Source organism: Micromesistius poutassou (genome assembly GCF_964030765.1).
Source record: "Micromesistius poutassou genome assembly, chromosome: 6".
In the NCBI taxonomy this organism is placed as follows: Eukaryota; Metazoa; Chordata; class Actinopteri; order Gadiformes; family Gadidae; genus Micromesistius; species Micromesistius poutassou.
Window position 1 is genome coordinate 238,047 of NC_140276.1, and position 20,054 is coordinate 258,100.

The 20,054-nt window shown below is 47.3% G+C and overlaps 1 protein-coding gene across 1 annotated transcript in view; it reads left to right on the forward strand.

Moving 5' to 3' along the window:
• The window catches only part of diaph2 (diaphanous-related formin 2), a 287,889-nt gene that overhangs the window by 58,735 nt on the left and 209,100 nt on the right, over positions 1–20,054 (forward strand). The window lies entirely within an intron of this gene.

Sequence of the window (20,054 nt, forward strand, 5' to 3'; positions counted from 1 at the left end):
TAGGCAACTCTGGATTCTGCTAAACAAATCGCGGTTAGGCCTTTGGTTCTCCGATAATTCCTCTGTATATTTACGGCGCTACAAAGGCGAGCCCATTTAGTCGGAAATGGATGCAAACTAATAAAATCAGGAAACTTGTTATCCTGCGCTTCTGCCTCTTTTATGACCTACCAATGTATGTTTTTCCTAATTGCCTGTGTGTCTCTGGCTTTAAATAGAAAAAAGATAGAATTCGAGAGCAGAGTGTAAAAGCCAGCGTCGGAGGGAGACAGAGATAACAGGAAACAGCGATTGTCAAACAGAGAGGTGTGCTTGTTGGCTGCAGGAATGGAGGGGGTACATGTTTGGTGGAATCTCTTGAGTTTTCTGTGGTTGTTTTTGAGCACGGTGACTTTGGGGGGTTTGGTTTCACAGGAGAAGGGAGAGGGCTTGGTGTTGCATCAAAATACGTGGCGGCGCAGGCGTGGGGGCTTGTTATCATGCGGGGCTTGTAGCTGCCATCTTCACTCCTCTCGTCCCTTGTCCCTGCTCCATCTCCTCCTCCTACCCAGGGGCAGGTAGAAAAATAAGATCCTTGATTGTCCTAACAACTGTTCCCCCCACTCTCTCAGACACACACACACACACACACACACACACAGGGGCTCAACAGCAAGCAGTGTTAGGGGTTTGAAAGAAGGCAGATGGGGTAAGGCAAAAAAAAAAGGAAGAAACCTCACTTTTATCACAGAAGGGGCTCTAATTTAGAATGGAGCAGGGTGATGCTGCTGGTTACTAAGGGGATGGGTGTGGGAATGGGTTTTATGGGGCGGGAGGGCAGCTGGGGCAAGGTGATGAGGGCCGTGCAGCTAGGTGGGGATTTATTCCTATTCAGAGGACCATTACTGTTGACCTTGCCTTGCCTGGGAAAGCCAGAGTAAACTGAGGCCTAATAAATCAAGTTTAACAAGCCCAGCAGTGCTGGCCGGCACAGGCAGCCATGCAGGCCCGACACACGGCACTGGATTAATCCACACAAAGTCCTCTCCGCAGAGAATACCTGTAGAGTCTGATTCGGCTGATCGCTCCCACGCACGTGTAGCAGGACATTTAATTGCCCCACTGAATGCCCGCCCTCAGCCGCTGGGTTTGTGCCTTCACGCTCAGCGCTGTGTTTGTGAGACGGGAGCGATCAACGTAGAGAGAGAGAGGCGCCCATAATTGTACTGCCTTTTTTTTTTTTCTTTGATTATGAGAGGAACTTCATCCAGGGCGGTATACCTGGTGGTACGACAGCCGCTGTTTGTGGAGAAGATTGACTCCAGCCGCCAATTTGATTCCTCATCAATTTGATAACCCCTTCAAGTCATTGAGAGCATCAATAATTCATATCGGCGGCAGCCCGGGCAGCGACGTAAATGCATTCTTAAAATCCAAACCGAGATATTCACAGAGGGTACGCTGAAGTTAAAGATTCAGACGTTTTTATTTTTGGTTTGAGGGCTTCTGTTGTCCAGATCGTCAGATGATGAAGAAAAATTAAAAATGAAGACATATTTTGGGGAATTTTTATTTTCTACAGGTCGTCGTTAAGGTCCATCCAGGCGCTAGTTCCAGTGTCCGCCCTCTCCTCCCTGTCTACCTGAGGGGTGAATGTGTCAGTAGATGCCTGCTCCCAGAATGGGGAACATTACCTCTATACCTCAGGGCGTGTGGATTCCTTAGAATGTGGCAAATGTATGCAGATTTGGCTCCAGCATTCAGACAACCGCAGTAAGTCATTCTGTTTACCCTTGTGAGTAGAGGAGAGGGGAGCCCATATATATATATTGATGAGAATATATATCTATCTATAAATGAGTGTAGTAATATGTGTACATACACACACACACACACACATGCTCTCACAGAGATGCACTAAGGAATCGTCTATGAGCTGCAACATCTGCTTCTGAGCTTTGCTCATGGACATGCATGAAGAAGTTGAAGCATCTTTTTACATGGGGTGTATGGCCGAAAGGTGTGTAAACGCACGTGCGTGCGTGCGTGCGTGCGTGTGTGTGTGTGTGTGTGTGTGCAAACCCCTGCCTTCCTTGTATGCAGGCCGAAGTGAAGGCAGGAGGAAGTTCTCCCCGTGTCATATCTGTGGCTGTGCGGTGCTGTGAGCCGCTACACAGCGGCTGAATATCAATGCGGTGTGCTGCGCTGACGGGCAGCAGAGCTGACACTCTGTCGCCGTGTGATGAAGAGCACTGTGAGACGATGTGGCGGGAGTGTACTTCCTGTCCGCAGAGAGACGGCAGGCTCTGGCGCTCACTCATCGCAGTGTGCGTTCCTGTGTGTTGTTGCGTGTTTTTATTTGTGTGTGTGTGTGTGAGTCTTTGGAGAGTTAGTTTTTCTTTGTGTGTGTGTGTGTGTGTTTTTAATGAGTTTTTGTTGTGTGTAGACTGATTGTGTTGTGTGTGCAGGCAGGTCAGGTCTGCGTCTGTTTGTGTGCTTTTGCTTGTGCGTTTGTACTTGTGTGTTTTTACAACTTACCTACATGGTGTGACACACACACCCACGCATACACGCGCCGATACATACAAACTGATACAGATACAAGCTAGTCCCAACCAAGTCCCGATCTCTGTAACACTGTTTATCATCTGTGCACCACATTATTACAACTCATGGGAATTCAGCGAATCGAGTTAACCTCCTGCTCCAGTAGGTTACTGGATAAGTACACACTTTTGCATAAGGTTTTGGTGGCAACAGGAGATTGGATGAAATAGATATTGCATCGGGAGCTCGCAGTGCAATTCAAAAGCAACATGGTCTCATTGTAATAAGTTTGTACTTAGTCTTCCTAAGCCCTGCAGGTACTGTATCTGTCACTGGATCCCAGGGGATTTGCCACACATCTACGAGTTCAACAGAGCTCTCCAATTCAGGCGCTGAGCGTAATTTTACTTAATTCTAGTATCTGTTTCCGTTCCCTGTAAATGTCTCAACTTGTCTCACAAGTGTTGCTTGCAAATGGATAGTGTGGAAAAACAACAGCAAGAAGAAACATGAGTGCATGTGTGGCTTAAGAGAGCTCTCCCTTTCTCCTTCCCAAGCATGGCTGCACTTTACGCACACACGCATGCACACATGCACACACATGATCGCACGCACACACGCACGCACGCACGCAAGCTGCACACGCACACACACAGTCTCTCACACACACAGTCTCACACACACACACACACACACACACACACACACACACACACACACACACACACACACACACACACACACACACACACACACACCACCACCACACAATCCATTACAACTCTATGAACTTAGCGTACTCTCTGCACTCCCCCCCGGGAGCTGACGTGTGAGGGCAGAGACAGTCACTCCCCCCCGCCCCCCGCCCGTCCGTCCGGCCCTCCAAGACCCCCTCCCTGCCCTCTCCGGGGAGAGGGGGGGGAGAGAGAGGGCTGTTAAGAGCCCTGCCTCTTCTTGTTTTGGTCAAAAGGTTTGGACTGTGGTGCCGTTAAAAGGTTTACTTAATGCTGGTGTCGGCGTCCCCGCAGACCAATAGGAGCGAGAGGGGCCCCGGGGCCAGCCACCGCCGTGGCCCCCCAGTCAATAATTAAACAGACGGGCCGTTGAAGAAAGACACGATCTCACGCCGACCACACCCCGTGTCTTTGTCTCCGCTGCCCCGCCGGCCTCTCAGTATCTCATCTTTCCCCGTCTCCCCACCCGTCTCCTCTCTCTCTAGTGCGGTCCGTCTCTTTTTTAGCTTTTCTCTGGCGTTCTCTTGCTCTCTATTCCGCCGTTTCTCTCCCGCTCTCTCTCTCGCTCTCTCTCCCTCTCTCTCTTTTTCTCTCTCACTCTCTCCCCCCCCAACTCTCTCTCTCTCTCTCTCTCTCTCTCGCACAAACACGCGTAGGCACGCGCCCAAACAAACAAACAAACACACACACACACACACACACACACACACACACACACACACGTCTCCCTCTCCTTTTCTAACACACATGCACAAACATGCCCCCACTTGCTACTTCAATGGGATACTTTTACACATAAACGCAAGCATGGCTGCACACCAAAGAGCACACGCATGCACATGACGGGGACCGGGGTGACCTACTTCCCCCTACTCCCCAGCCGCCTAGGTGTTTCATTTCATGACATACTGTTCCATTAAGGCGGACACGGCCCAGAGTCCATGTAGACATGGTCACTCATAGGGTACAAACATTTACAAATCGAAATCAAAGACGGCCCAACCTCTGTGACCTTACGGCATGCAATCAAAAAAGCATTTCACGATTAGCACCAGGTTCAGGCACGGTGATAAAAAGGCTGTCAAGTGCCGAGGTTTTGGAGCAGTCGCCGTTACGGTGTGGTTGCGTGCGTCCGTCCGTGTCCGTTTGCACGTCTCGCTGTGGGCCTGTGTGTTCACGTGCCGTCCTGTTTGTTTGCTTGTGCTCTTCCTGGATGGCTGTCGCCCCGCGTTTGCAGCGCACGCGGTGAATATGCAACGCCATCAATAAGGAAGTTGCGTCGGCCTCTCCTTCTCGCGTCCTAATTGCACTCCCTAACTTCCTTCCCTCTCTCCCTCCCTCCCCTCTCTCCCTCCCTTCTCTCTCCCGCCCTTTGGTCGCCATGTAGCATTTCATCCCTGCAGAGAAGTCCTCTTTTTGATATGCGAGTCTCATTGAAGCCCTCCTCTACAGATGTTCCCCCCGTAGATAAATCTGCTATTCAGATCTCTATAATTGATTGTAATATGCAGAATTAATGTGTAAGGTTATAAAGAGAATTCTTGGCAAAAAAAAAAAAAAAGACATGCTTTACGTTTTCTTTTGAAATTCAAAACAGAGAGCGGTACAATGCTGCATCGCTTCGCACTCTCATTCCAGCACACGCCACAGTGCCTATTTGCATATTCTCTAGACGATTCTGTGCAAAGCATCGTGGGTATTGTTAGCGACATAATTAGGAGGATGATCAAACAATCGGTGTTTGCCACTTTTAGTCCCGGAGTCTCTTCCTACCGCTGGCGTTTCTGCTCTTGGTAATACTGTACAATCTATTGCAGGGCCATGTGTGTGCACATTGTGAAGTTCATTTCCCATGCGTGTATAGGAGGGTATGCATGTCCTCTGGTTGGATCTGCTCACTAAACAAACACACGGTCCCGTTGTGACGAAAACGAGAGCAATGGAACGATAAGACTATAAGAAAGGGAGAACCAGGCTGATATGAAACAGGAATGTGTCATAATAATGTGTCATAATAAAACAAATCCATCAACCCTGGTTGAATTATAGAACATTTCGCCTTGATTGGATGAGCCGATTCCATTGTTACCATCACTTCATAATTCATCGATTGTGTTACTACCGGAACGATTTCACGTGGAATTATTTTTGTTTTTCTTGCTTCCCTTTTAAGTTTGGTGAATAGAAAAGAGGTTTCAAACCTCGGGCTCTGCGCTTCCCCAGCCGGGCGCTCTGTCTCCGTTATTCAAAACCTTAATTGTGTGCGGTGACCCGATGGAGGACGAAGGTTGGTTAACTCGCCAACTTTCAGTGGGTTTTGTAACTACAAGTTAATATAATAGCCAAAGTTTCTGTTGGCCAAACAAAAAGAAAAAAAGCGGTACGTTCCACATCCACCGGCCCCCCTTAACTATAGCCAATTATTTAGAGATGAGCAGAAGGTGATTAAGTGCCACTGTCAGGCCTCAGGCTCCGCTTCCTTCGCGTCCTTAATCCAAAATGGCAGCAGTGCAGTCGCAAGATGGCTGACCTAAAATAGAGCGGGTAAACAAATCACTGGTGAGCACCTGATTTACATTCTCCCACAACGCGACCTCATCAGCATTACGTGATTCCTCACATCTGTTTGTCTGTTTTGGGGCCACGGGCTCCTGGCACCTTGTAATCACAGCTAGACTTCCTGATATATGTACGCTGACAGAGTAGTATTTGCGATCCTCTAACGCATCGCATTACCACAACAGGATTTAACCATGTTGAAACAAACTTCATTAAACTGCAGGGGGGCTGCTTATTGCCATCGTCACATGTGACGTACAAACTCTAAACGACTACTACTTTTAGGAAGTTTCACGTTTTACGTACGCCACGGTCGTCGCAGGCTGTTGGCTTCGCTGCCATCATTCATTGCTTCCCTCGCCGCCGTCGCCTCGCCGTGACTTGCGAGCTCCCCCATCTGCCGTGGGGCGCCGTTAAACCAATAGACCTAGCGCTGCAGTGAGTGTTCACGGGCGCCATCCAAGCACCGTGTCCCAGCTGCTCTGCCTCGCAATGACGACTACCTACATGGCAACACCCATGTGCATGGGTGGGTGTACACACGCACACACACGCACACACATGCGCACCAAAAGCACACACATACACCAAAAACACACACTCGTGTGCACACACACACAATGAAAACACACACACAGCACCGAAAAGTAAAGTCTTCCTTTCTTTGACATTGGTGCCAGGCCCATCTTGGGACCTGCAGTACAGTAACGACCACAGCCATGAGTTGGACGGGAAGGATGCCTGAAGGACAGTACATTATCAATATGCGTGTCCCCTCCCCTGGACCTAGCCCAGGAACGGCTCAATCCCCCTCTCTCCCCGGGCATGGGTTTACGCACCCCGCCCGCCCCTCTCCCCCACTACGAGCTGTCTGGTCACACACACCTGGCCGGCCTTGTTTCTGGGGGGAAACGAGCATGGCAAACTTTATGTTGACGTGGTGGAATGCAATACTGGTTAGAGGGTTAGAGGACACTGGGGCAGGTAGTGAGAGACCCGTAGAACAACCTCATTACCTCCAGCCCCCTGTCGTTGGCGCTGGTTGAAAATCGAGTCAGGCAGGCCTCGCACTTCATCCAGTCCTCCCCCTCTCCCCCAGTCCTCCCCCTCTCCCCCAGTCCTCCCCCTCTCCCCCAGTCCTCCCCCTCTCCCCCAGACGGGCCGCAGCTCCTGCTGCCCTAATATAACCTGACACACAGTTAAGAATCACCGCTGCCCAGCTGTGTGAGTGTGGCTCTGGCTCTTCTGCATGGGTTTTTGTTTGTGTGTGTGTGTGTGTGTGTGTGTGTGTGTCAGGATGTTTCTCTAGTCGTGTGTGTGTGTGTGTGTGTGTGTGTGTGTGTGTGTGTGTGTGTGTGTGTGTGTGTGTCTAGGCTCAGGTGTGTGTGTGTGTGTGTGTGTGTGTGTGTGTATGTGTCAGGATGTTTGTCTATGCTCACGTGTGTGTGTGTGTGTGTGTGTGTGTGTGTGTGAGAAAGTGCAGGGCTTTCTTAAGAGGTAACAAAGTTATAGATGGAATGGCTTGCTCGTCTCTGTATTCGTCAGGTTGAAGGCTCCTAATTTGGTTTTCATCACCTTTGTGCTGATATTCAAGTTGATTTCTTGCTGTCATGGAAATTAATTAAGAAGCTGTTGTGTCCATTCAAGCAAAAACATTATTTTTTTAAATTTAAGTTTTGTGATAACCTTCTGATGAATTTAACAAAAAAAAGTTTTCATAAACAAATTGAATAGAGTTTACTTGTAAGATATAATGTTTTCACTGACTGTGTAGAGTACTCTGGGCTTCTTGGTCTTGTAATGCTGCCCCATTCATGCTCATCAGCGCAGAGCTAATGAAACAATAGGCTTTTTAAAGAAACTCCTCTCCTAGGCCCTGTGATTATAAAGGCTATTTGTGGCTGTCTCTTTCATTAGGTTTTGTAAGGATGAAGAACCAGTATTAAAAAAATATGGGGACTACATTGCGCTTCATTACTAAAAGAGAAAGGAGAGCTATATTCATAAAAGCAATTCAATAATAACGAAAGCCAACTAAAAAGTGCTTTAAGAGTAAATGTGAAATCAATTATCTTTCATACAAAAGTATTTTGAACTGTGCTAACCCAACCTTCATCACAGAGTTGTTGTTTCGTTTTAGTCAAATTAAATCAGAAATGGCATTTATAATCTTTGATTAGATAGAACATGTAAGGTTTAATTAAATGTAATGTAATGTTCTAAACCGCATGGTTTTGTTGTAATAGGAATTACCTCATTGTCATCAGTTAATGAATCCATGCATCACTTATCTGTGTCAATGCTTGCATTATTTTTGTCCTGTTGCTGTGTGTCATGTCAACACAAGAAACCAGTTTGAATATCCTTTCATGCTTAGCTTAGTAAACATGAAACTTTCCTTTTCTTTATTCTTGTACCTCAGAGCATAACAATGCAACTTGATACAAACAAACATAAATACAAACACTGTCGGTAGGGAAGTTAAGGTCGGAAAGAGCTAATTGGACACTAGTAAACATATTCAGTTGGATTAAACCCTTGGTACTTGGGGCATCTGTCTCAGAATGACTTTTGAGAGTGAGAAAGTGATGATGTTAATGTATTCCCAGAAGTGCAAAGTAAAAAAAAAAAACTAGACCAACTGAACAGCCCAACGTCACCAAAACTTGAAAAATCCAGTTCACATTGTGGAACATATTCGATGAGAGAGAGACGCAGAAAATGGACGAAAAATGGGGTGGTAAGCGTTTACGGAAAACTTGAAAATTCTCATTTAAAATCAGAGCAATCTGTAGCCCGCTTCCATCCCAGTGAGGGGTCCGGAAAGCACTTTCTCCCAGCACGACGGAGGAACCTACTTTGCCCCACCACTACTTTAATTGGGGCGCCATGGTTGAAATTGGAGTAGCTGTCGACCCACGGGGACTCGTATATCCACCGCCCAACCAGCCGACGCAGCCCGGCGCCAGAACATGTCTGTGTCCCCCAGTCTCCGCCGCGCGCCTGACCGCTATCTCCAGACGCCATGTGTGACTCAAACACCGCCCATCTCACATCTATTCAGCACCTATCACCGGAAATAGCCCGCGCCTAGCACCTAGCGCCTAGCGCCTAGCGCCTAGCGCCTAGCAGCGCTCTGAAGATGAGGGAGGAGGGGGAGGGATTAACGGACTCAAGGGAATTCTTTTGGACTTTGGGTTCGTGTGTGCGACTGATGTCGACGTTGGCATTATTATTATTATTTTATTACTTTATTTTGCTTTCACTTTGTGTTTTTACAAACAAAAATGACAAACTTAGAATCTCTCTACTCCGATGGGTGGGAGGCTGGAAAGTGAAGGAGATCACTGCTTGGAGGCTGTTTGATATGCATTTGGGACAAGGATGTGCAGCTGTATTTACATTTCTGTATCTGCCAGCTAATAACTGCCGTGATGCACACTGATTGTGTTTCCTGTTCATGCTCAGGCGTGGTGTGTGTTCGTTGGTCTGGTTATCTCAGTGTGGAACGGAGATGGCAATCTGTATTCTTATCAATTGTGCCGGTGTAATTTAAAGACACAGTGTCTACAGGCAGGCTGTGCACTGACACACGCACACACACACACACTCACAGGCTGCTCACTGCCGAGTGGGTTTTAGTTCAGTTTGAATTCTGCTCTCTGCCCCGTCTTCACTGTAGTCCATTCTGCTCTCTCCTTCCTCCTCCCTGCCAATATTTTTTTCTTCTTTCTTTCTTTCATTAATTTGAATTCTCACCCGCTCGTCGGGAATGCAGAATTCAGGCAGTGCAAACTTTCTCTGCTGTGCACCTCAGAACTCTGCGTTCCTTGTGTTGGGTTCATTTCTCGAGGCAGTTCTCCATCCAGCCTCCACAGCCCTACACTGCATCTTAGAGCTTCTCAGCTCGGTGGTCGGTGCCAAGAAGTGAAGGGAGGCTAGCACGCTGGCAGGCCTCCTCAAGCCGCCTGTGTGTCCGACTCTCTGGCACCACGGTGCACCACCGCCAGGGGTGAGTGGTCAGACACCCGACCCACCAGCAGAGCACCGCCAGGTCGCTCCACGCTCCTCCTGTCTGCCCCGAGACTGACGCTCACTCACACAGACAGGGAGACGCACCGCAGTACACAGGTACACACGCAGAGGCCGTCACGCGCACAGATGCACACACACTTTCCGAGTCAAACACACGCAGGCAGAGACGCACATACTCTCAGAGAGACACACACACACACACACACACACACACTTACCCACTTCTCCACAAACATCCAGACCATACGACAGAAAGCCACATGGGAATGCTCGCAAACAAACACGCACCCACACACGCTTATCACGTACATTCATACTAAGACAAATACAAACGCATGCATCCACACAGATTTATCATTTTCAGCTCTGCCGCACTGGGTAAACACTGATAGAATGGTAATATTCACCGAGGTTCAGGGATGGGGAGGAGAATAAGGAGGTGCTTCTCTCCACTGCATCACCTCACAAACCACCTATGTCTCTCTCTCTCTCTCTCTCTCTCTCTCTCTCTCTCTCTCTCCCCCCCCTGTCCTCAGAGCCTTCTCTGGAGTCTTCTGACATTGGCTGGAGCTCCCCATGTCTCCTCTCCCAAACCCTGCCACAGCTCACAGCACGTGGGAACACATACAGGCTCTCCTCCCACCCCCATGCCTCTTTTACCTGCAGAAGAAGGGGGGTCTAATGAAAGAGTAATGTGACAGGGGCAAGGAAGGGGCTGGGGGCCACGGCAGACCGTGGGGGTCTGGCTCTGGAATTGGATTGTTAGATTGTTGCCACAGTGCATTAGGGCAGGGAAGAGGAAGTGGGAATGTTGGGATTGGCTTTTTTCTCCACCCTCCTCTGCGATTGGATCTCCTGTCAGTCGCCACACAGGTTTAAATGACGCCTGATTAGCTGAAGAAGCCTCACACATCATCCGCGCCCCAACGTTGTCCACACCGCCCGCGGTGTTCCTCCTCGACGCCGATGCAATATTAATGCGCTTCAAGACAGCAGTGTAAACAGCGGAGAGTTTAGCCTTCCTCCCCCTGCCATGGTACTGCACCACTCAGCAGTGAGGTCGGACTCTGCTCATCAGTCACTAAGTAGTACAGAACCTGGGTTCCCTGAACGCATCAGTCTCCACATGTTTGAGTCCTGATCCACGCTGAGACACCCAGAGAACCTTGAACCCGGCGGGCCTGCTCGCGCTTGATGCAGCAGAATCAACAACCACGAGGTGCAGCTGGCCGGGCCATCCCACCAGAGCACAGCAGCCCCGCGCTACGTCTGAGAGATGAGCCAGGTGCTGCCGTGCATTAGAAACAATCTGAGGAGGATTAAATTGTTCCAGTTGCGGCTAAAGTGTGGCATCAAATGGAGTTTTTTCCCATTTGGAGGATAAGGGGATTTGGGCTGGGTCCTTTCATTAAGGCTGAATGCTGTTGAAACAGCCTGGGATGGCGCAGGGTTAACATGTGTGGAAGGAATCGATTCTTCCACCTTTGGAAGCCAGCGTATGGCGGACCGTGGACCTTAGCTGCATTAGAAGATTAAAAGTAATGTCTGGACGTGGCTGTCGCTCCCTAATTGATTCCAGGCTCTCCCGCCCCTCTCTAGCGTCTGTAGGTGCTGCCCTGTATCGATCTCTGATGCCAATTTCTTGATTGCGGATTTTGATGCAAATAATCCAGCCTAATGCCATAATCATACACTTGTGATGATGGGGAGTCTGCTCTAATCAAAGACCCAGGCCTTGGCACCAGAAGGCAGTACTGGGAAGCAATCAGTAAGCACTCTTCTGAGGAGACACACTGATAATATCTGGCATCCTAGCAAGATTTCCTCGCCACTTCTGCACTGGCAAATGCAGGATTCTTAACTGTGATTGCCAGAAGATGGAGGATTAGAAAGCATGAGTTTGTTTTAGATTTAGACAAGGCTCCAGGTTGAGGATGCCATCGCAGTGCAGTCAGCAGCGCTCATCAGGGTGAAGGTGGGATCCTGAATTGCCTTCATCAAAGTTAATCCGTCTCATTTTCTGTATGTTTACATATGTTAAATATTCAAAAGTTTATGAGAGCACAAGGAAAACACGCTTTAAACACGGTAATCGTTGGGATTTCTGACACGTGGTTCTCTTATAATCCGGCGGATGTACAAGTTAACTACTGGCGGGCAGTTAAAGGGACGAGAGCGGAGTCCACTCATTAAGACGCGGACGTTGCTAGGAAGCTAGTTCATTAGCACGGCCGGAGTTCAGCCAAGTTTATCAGCCGAGGTTGACAAGGTGAAATATGTGTTTCCCCTGTTGACACCGGCTGTGGACCAAAGTAGCTAATTAGCTTAATAAAGTGGTGGTGCTCCGGGTGAGGGGGAGCTTGGGTGCCTCCTCTAGTGCTTGCTTTTTAATAAGCTGATTCTTCTCCTTTCGGCGGCACAGAGAGACCCTTTGCATTCAGCTGACCCCCGTATTTAGCACATGCTTATGTCTCTGGCAGTGGACCAGAACGCTGGAGATGAAGGCAGAAGAGAGGAAATCAGACTAAAGAACTAAAGAGAGAAACCAGAGACAGAAACTAAAGACAACTGTGGATCGGATTGACCATAAAACAACCCTTGGATCATTTATCCAGCTTTCCTTAGAAAAATGAAATCGAAATAGTACGGCCGGCCAAAAAAATAAATGCATCCGTTGTTTGCACCAATAAATTGACTGAAGCCTCAAACTCAACATTTCTTCCAAGGCGATATTTTGATCTCAGCAACTTTTTTTAAATGCACCTTTTCCGTATGTACTGTAACCTCCCACCTCACTTCAATACGTCACTCCAGTAAATAATGCAAATAATTTCAGGAAGTTCACCCTCACAGGAAGCTTGCTATTCCCTTTTAACAGCCTGTTCAAAGACCTGTGGTGCATTGTTTTTTTTTGATGGACAGCAAGCCAACACTTCAATCGCTATTCTTTTAACCTGTTGGGAATATACTTCAGTACGTTTCACCTTCGATCTCCACAGCGATTGGAAAGGTTGTATATTGGTGTAGATATACCTATGGCTGTTCAGCAGTATTGACACTGTGCCTCTGCTGCCACCACTGCGTTTGTGATGTTCTCTGTGTTTTCTGGAGAGTAGCTCTGTTTTGTTCTTCTTCTCATTCACGGGTGCCAGTAAGGTAGGAGTTCTGAAAGCGCAGAAACTCCTGTTCAGAAATCAAGAGTCATCTTTCATTTAGCAAACATGAAGAAAGGCAACAATGGGCTGTGCCAGTGAGTGTCGATCATTGAACACAATGTCATTTCTGTATTGCATTTATTTTTATGTGCTACACGATACTGCATATGTACTGCTTTTCCTTTAATGGTTTCATATTGTATTGTATTTCAATGCGGCGGTAAACATCATCTATATGAGTTAAATTATTTCATTGCAAGATGTAAATGCATTTCCCTTCGAGTGTGTTTAGTCTGAACATGATGATGTTTTTACAAGATGGATTACTAAATGCCATTCAAAGATAGTTTCCATTTGAACTGTGTAGACTGGTGCTATGTAAGTGGCAGTAAAGCATAATGTAAATACCCGCCACATCAGTTGTCAATAATGGCTGTCAGTGAGTAGTCCTCTTTATCATCTATGTTCATGGAGATGTCTTCTCAAGTCCTTTCACGTTTTCAGAGATGTGAACGATGCACTCTAAGAGGCAGGTGAAAAAATAAAGGAATAGTCAACAATGGAAACGCTTACAGTTTTCAAAAACCCATTCCAACCGACCAATTACATCGCGGCATCGTGCACAACGCCAGTGAGTGGGAAAACATTTGTGTTCCATTGTATCATCTCTCCTTTGCTCTCTCCTTTCCCCCAATTCATTTGCTCTTCTTTGCCCTGAAGTTCACACTGCCTTCCTGCAGAGGGTAGTCAGCCACTGCTGTAAGAAGCACCTTTCATCCTACACACACACACACACACACACAAAGATATGCATAGACAGACTCAAATACATATGCATAAACACACAAGCACACACTCATTCAAAGACATAGCAGAGATGGAAACGCACACACAGGCGGGATACGGGTGGCACTCTGCATATCTGGGGAAGGCTGAGAGATACGGTGCTGGGAGCAAAGGTCTACTCTCTGCATCTAAGATGGGTAATGTGGTTTAATGATGCTTCCCACTACATGGGGGGCCTTTGTGGTCGAGATGATGGTAGAAAAAATGGAGACTTTGGTTAATACGGGGAAATCCCCTCTTAATTGACATCCATGTGAGAAGCACAGGATCGTATCTGTGTCTGTCGCCACGTGCACGTCGTGCTATTATCTTATAGCTGCTCATATTAAAATGCACTTATATAACACCAAGACAATTTGTACCATCCGCCCCTATCACATCGCCTTCTGCCTTTATTCATCCTTGTTTAAATCTGCTGTTTTGATGGCACACGGCACCACAAAGGACTACAGTGGGAGATAATACAAATACAAGTAGAGGGTTTTGATGTGCGTCATCCACTGGCCATACTGTTGCATGACATACTGACAAAGTTTATAAAAGGTGTTCTGGAAAGCTAGTTCGCTTCTCGGAATAGCAAGGAGCATGAAGACCCAAGGAGAGACAAAGCATGGGAAAGTGTTGACCAATTGTATCCAAGGGTGCATTCGGGTGCGGTTAACAACATGTTCACCAATGTTCTGCTAGTTATGCCAGCAGGACTGTGCACACTGTCTCTTTGAAGGCCACACGCCACTTGTTTTCCTCATTGCAAATCGTTGCCCGTTGTTTGGTGAAAAAAGGAAAACCTTCCAGGTATTCCTGGCTGAGATAATTGGGATTTGACGTAAACATTGTGTCAGTACTGTATAGATATACATCTGACTTATCTTTCACTCTATCACCCGCGTTAGGATCATGTGGGGGTTGCTTCTGGAATCCCGGTACGTGTGTATTTGCGTGTGCGTGCACGCCGACATCTCTGTGTGTGCTCTCCCACACACACACACACACATGTGCATGTAAGCCTTTGGATTCAGTTTCCAGCTCGAGATTCTTGGAAAGACAAGCAGGCACATACTCTCACTTGACTCTGTTGGATATGATGTGTAAACTTTAATAATGAATGTGAGCAGCAGCTGGAAAGGGGTGGGCAGCCATTGATTTACACCCACAGGTTTCTAGGGATTTGTTATAGGATTGGCTAAATGTCATTACTCTGCAGGTGGGCAGGTGATGAACTGCAATAAACTTTGATGTGGAGAGGCGTGTGTTTCTTGTCATTGGCTCATAAACTGCAACATTATGACAGGTCTCAAACGATCGGCTTGCCTCCCCGCCTCGTGTCATCATTCGCCGAACACGGGGAATTCAACCGCAAACGCACAAAAAGAACACGCACACAGATGCACAGATACACACACACACACACACACACACACACGCACACACATTACACACACACATTACATGGATTAAATAAATGGATAGACATGTTATACTGTTGGACAATCACTCAGACAACGACACATGTTGACACAATCATTCTGTGCGCTCTATATCTGTTTCAGTAACACATGCAGTCAGACCGACCTGCTGTAAGTCGAAGTTTGGATAAACGACTATTTCGGGATTCTGTGGTTCACAAGAAAAATCGAGCTCTGGTTGGCCTCTGAACTCCAAGAATTACATTTTCTTCTGCAGAAATGAATTAATGTAATATTTTCTCACCGCGCTTAATGCCTGCGGAGCCCATCAGAACTCCTCCCTACTCTGTCCTTGTGTGAGCGATGGAGGACTGAGGTCCAAAGTGACTCTGTATTCTAGGTATATGAGTCCCAGACGATCGTTGATGAGACAGGAGTGATAAGACAGAGCCACACTGTAGACGGTTTTTGGTCAGGCTTATGATGTGTTTGCCTGGAGTGCTCCTTTGCTTTTCCACGTGCTTCCAATAACTACTTGACATAGTGAGTGCCTTTTGCAATTTCTTCATAACATGTTTTTACAAATTATGTTAGTTTGGTAAATAAAAGTTTTAATAAGCTAGAACTAATAGGATTACTTTAATGGGGTTGTTTTCATCGTGTTGCCGTTACTGAGTTTGGGAAAAACAAATGGAGTAATGAACTATATGGTCCAGAATGCATTAGCGGTTTGTTTATAGGCCGAAAACACCCAGCTGTTTGGGACTTAAACAAGTCTCCAAAGCCAAGTTGTTTTGGATATTTATGGTTATTCAGTCCAATGCAATCGCAATTATCTGCATGCAAATCCTTTGACTGCATGCCACTCTGGAAACATAGAATCCCAAAAGTTTTTGATTGGCCAACACCTGTCCTTACTGTATTTGTCTGTATTTGTTCTTGTGGCCTCCGTAACGAATGGCTTCCGCAATTTCTGCAAACAATTGCAATTGAACATGGAGATCTTTAAGTAGGGGTCTTGAGTGTTAGCGCCTTGGTTGTACTACTGCGAAGGACTCGTGTCCAAGCTCTTTATTTTTCTTAACTACACCTTCTTCACATGCAAAGAACAAATGTAGATGGCATCAAACAGTAAATATAAGACCCACCAATGTCCTGTCCTTCAGTCCTTCAGTGGTCCCTTCCAACGACTGAAGGGCACCTTGAAGGTCAAGTCCCCTTTCCCTAATAATTCGCTCTGATGAAGTTGCCAGGTGAGAGGTCTTGCTAAGCCCCCTATTAACATTCACACTGTGTTTGTTCCTCAGCCATTGACAGCTATTGAGTGTTGCTGCTGCTGCTGCTGTTGTTGTGGTTTTAGCAGCAGGTGAGATGCAGACCAAACTGAAAGGAGCGAGTGTGCTGGCTGGCTGTCAGGGAGTCCCATTGTTCTGGTGTTGGGGGGGGGGGGGGGGCGTCTCCTCCATTAGGCAGTCCTGGTGCGTTCCACATGCAGGCCACCTGGGAGGCAGCCTTCTCCTCACTGATGTTGGAGCCGAGGCCCCCCACAGGGGAGCGGGAGGAAAGCCGGCTCAGATGGCGGCGATTGAAAGAGGCCTTCATTAAAAATGCCAAACGTCGTGGAGCCACGTCCGAGCGCAGAGAGAGAGAGAGAGAGAGAGAGAGAGAGAGAGAGAGAGAGAGGGAGAGGGAGAGGGAGAGAGAGAGAGAGAGAGAGAGAGAGAGAGAGAGAGAGAGACTGGTCCTTGACTATTTCGATTGAGGCTTTTCCCACCTGGTTTAAGAATCTTTTTCCGCTATTTTACTCCCCCGCCGCATCTGGGATATTGATGTACTCCTGATGAAAAACACCCCGAAAGCTTTAAGAAGTCGCCCCCCGCTGCCGTGTGTACACATCATAATTCACCCAACGCAGGCCGATTGTTTGCATGTACAATGCGGGCACCTCATTATGTCTGGCCCCACTCACCAGTTTGCGCATTATCTGAAATGGTTTTACGGAGCTTATGCGGCCCAATTTACCACAGCGCTGGGTTCCATTGTTGTTTGTGAATATGATGCTTGTCTTAGCCCGGCTGAGCTAATGTCACCCGGCTCAGTGTGAGGACGCGCTCTCTTCCCTCCGAGTCTTTGTTATTCGCGTGATTAAACCCGGAGGAATTTGCATCCCTGATGGGACGTTATTGATGTCCCTGGCGCGCATCAAGTCAGATGCACCTTCTGCAGCGTGCCTTGCCACCACAAAGGCGGGGAGCACAATGAGAAAGTTATAATTAAAGGTGGAAAGAGAACCGCTGGGTTTTACACTCAGTGTATGAGCAGAGGACGGGAATGAGTCAGATCTATGTTTGCATCGATTGCCTTATGAAGTGATTAAAGGCGATCAATGTGAAGTGCAGCGTTAGTTGAAGGGGATATAAAAAAGCATGAGTAAAAGACTAAGCCCAGAGGTTAGATCAGCCACTTTGAGCGGGTCGTCTGTGCTGATGTTTAACAGGCTATTGATTATGGTATTGGTTTTATCGCCAGTGGTTTTACAGTGGGGTCAAGAGAGTTCGGGCCTTCTTAAGACAAAGCCATTATAATTACGCTGGGTAATCAACTGGCAATCACAATATCCTGCACAGGGTTTAGCATCACCAATCCTCCTGTGCAGGGAGCAGTAAAGGGAAATTGAATGCGTGACCCGTTCTTCCGACCGGCATCACCGCTGACAGCCCTGTCTATATCACCATGCGTATCTCTGCTCAGCTCCAAACTATTCTGCCTTCTTTCCAAACAAAAAAATTCCATTATTGTGACAAGTCTCTGAGGTGTTTGTAGATGCAGTGACAGACGAGTCGTACTCAGTCGCTGGGTTTTTCTTGAAACCTAATTCCCGGCATGGCCTTGCTCGCTCACCTGGTGATAGCGGCGGAGAAAGCTGCACAAGCCTCACTCTCTCTCTCTCTCTCTCAGAAAATGACTGCTCTTTTATTTATTTGGTGGTATTGACTGGTTGGTGTGATTCGGTCCTTTAGCATTATATGCCACTGACCCCGTGCTAAACAAAGTGAAGCCGTAGTTAGCCTCAGATCAGGAAACCGTCTGTCACTACTGCGCCCGCTAATGCTACGCCTAATTGGTGTTGCTCAACACAAAACTATCAACTACTGGCGCCGTAACTTGCTGGAAGCAAGGGGGATGATGGGTGGGATGGTTATTTAGAATTTGTGGTTATTGATTGCAACCCCCATCATGTATTTCCACCGTCCGCTTTTCTCTCTCCAAATATTGGGGTTAAAAGGAGACGGTCGGCTGTTATCAATTCTGCTCCTCTCCCCATCTGTGTTTCTCTCTCTCTCTCTCTCTCTCTCTCTCTCGCTCTCTCCCTCTCCCTCTCCATCTCAATCTCCCTCCCTTTCCCTCTCTCTCATTTCCCTCTCTCTCTCCCTTTCTACTTCTCCCTCCCTCTTTCTCGTTTCCCTCTCTCGCTCTCTCTCTCTCTCGCTCCCTCCCTCCCTCTCCCTCTCCCTCTCTCTCCCTCTCCCTCTCTCGTTTCCTCTGGTTTCCCTCTGGGCAAAGGCCCAGAGCAGTAGTCCTCTGGCTGATATAATTTAATGGCTGGCATCCTGGCAGGCTCCTTCATTTCACTTTTACCCTTGTCAGTCTCCAGGATGCCCAGAAAACTGCCTGTACAAAAAAGTCATAAAATCATGTCCCTGTCACCGACAAATTTAAAGAACTAATTTTCAAATCAAATTATAAAATCTTTTAACTTGGCTTGCTGGCAGGCTTGGTGTTGGCTGAATGGAATAGCAACAGGCATCTGAGCAATCTTCCGGTGCTAGCCACTGACATGAAGGTGGCCGAGCAGCAGTCTGTGGTGTCTGGCAGCTAGGCAGAGGAACAAGGCAGAGTTATGAACATCTGAGACCGAAGCCAAGAACTAATATGTTCATGTTCTGTTCAGCAGTGGCCCGCCATCTGACCAATGGAACTTTAGAGAGAACTCATCTCCAATATATATTTTCCAGTAGTATTTTCCAGGGTTAGGGTTAGGGTTAGGGTTGTGGCGTATTTTTTGATTGCCCATGATTGAACAACACTAATGTGGGAGTTAGGGTCAATCTTCCATGTGTGTGTGTCTGTGTGTGTGTGTGTGTGGATGGTTGTGACTGCTTGTCTGTTGTTTGTATTTAGGTATTAAAACATTGTTTGTGGGTGGATGGTGAGTCATCTCTACAGCAGCGCAATTTACCTGTTGTTGAACCTCTCCAGCATCTGTTAAACCTTCATTACAGCAGAGATGCTCTGTGGGCCATGTTGATGCTCACAGAGTCGATATCCAGGCTATTGTCCGCAACAGACCCCTTCGTAAATGTTTCATTACGGTCGGACGCTAACCCTCATTGAAAACCCGTCTGAGTCGGTTGGCTTGCCTTCTTTATCATTCCATTCCCCTGCTGTGTACTGTCTGAACCTCGTGCAGTCAGGTTCTACATTCAGCCCAGATTTGAGTTTTTGCCTGCTGCGTTTCAGCAAAAATACGTGTGCATGCGTTGACACTCACACAGACGCACGCACACAAACAAACAGGCATGCACATGCGAAACCTACTCTTACACACCCTTCTCCACAAACAAATATATGCTCAGCACACACTTACCTTGGTAAATGTGGTGTTGTGACATTGAACAAAAGTATTTTTTCAGTTGTTTTGTGAGGCTTTTATAAATCATATGTGTCTTGAGTCATGTCTTTGCTGTTAAGTACAATAATAGCAGTGAGTGACACACTGTGGAATTGTTTTT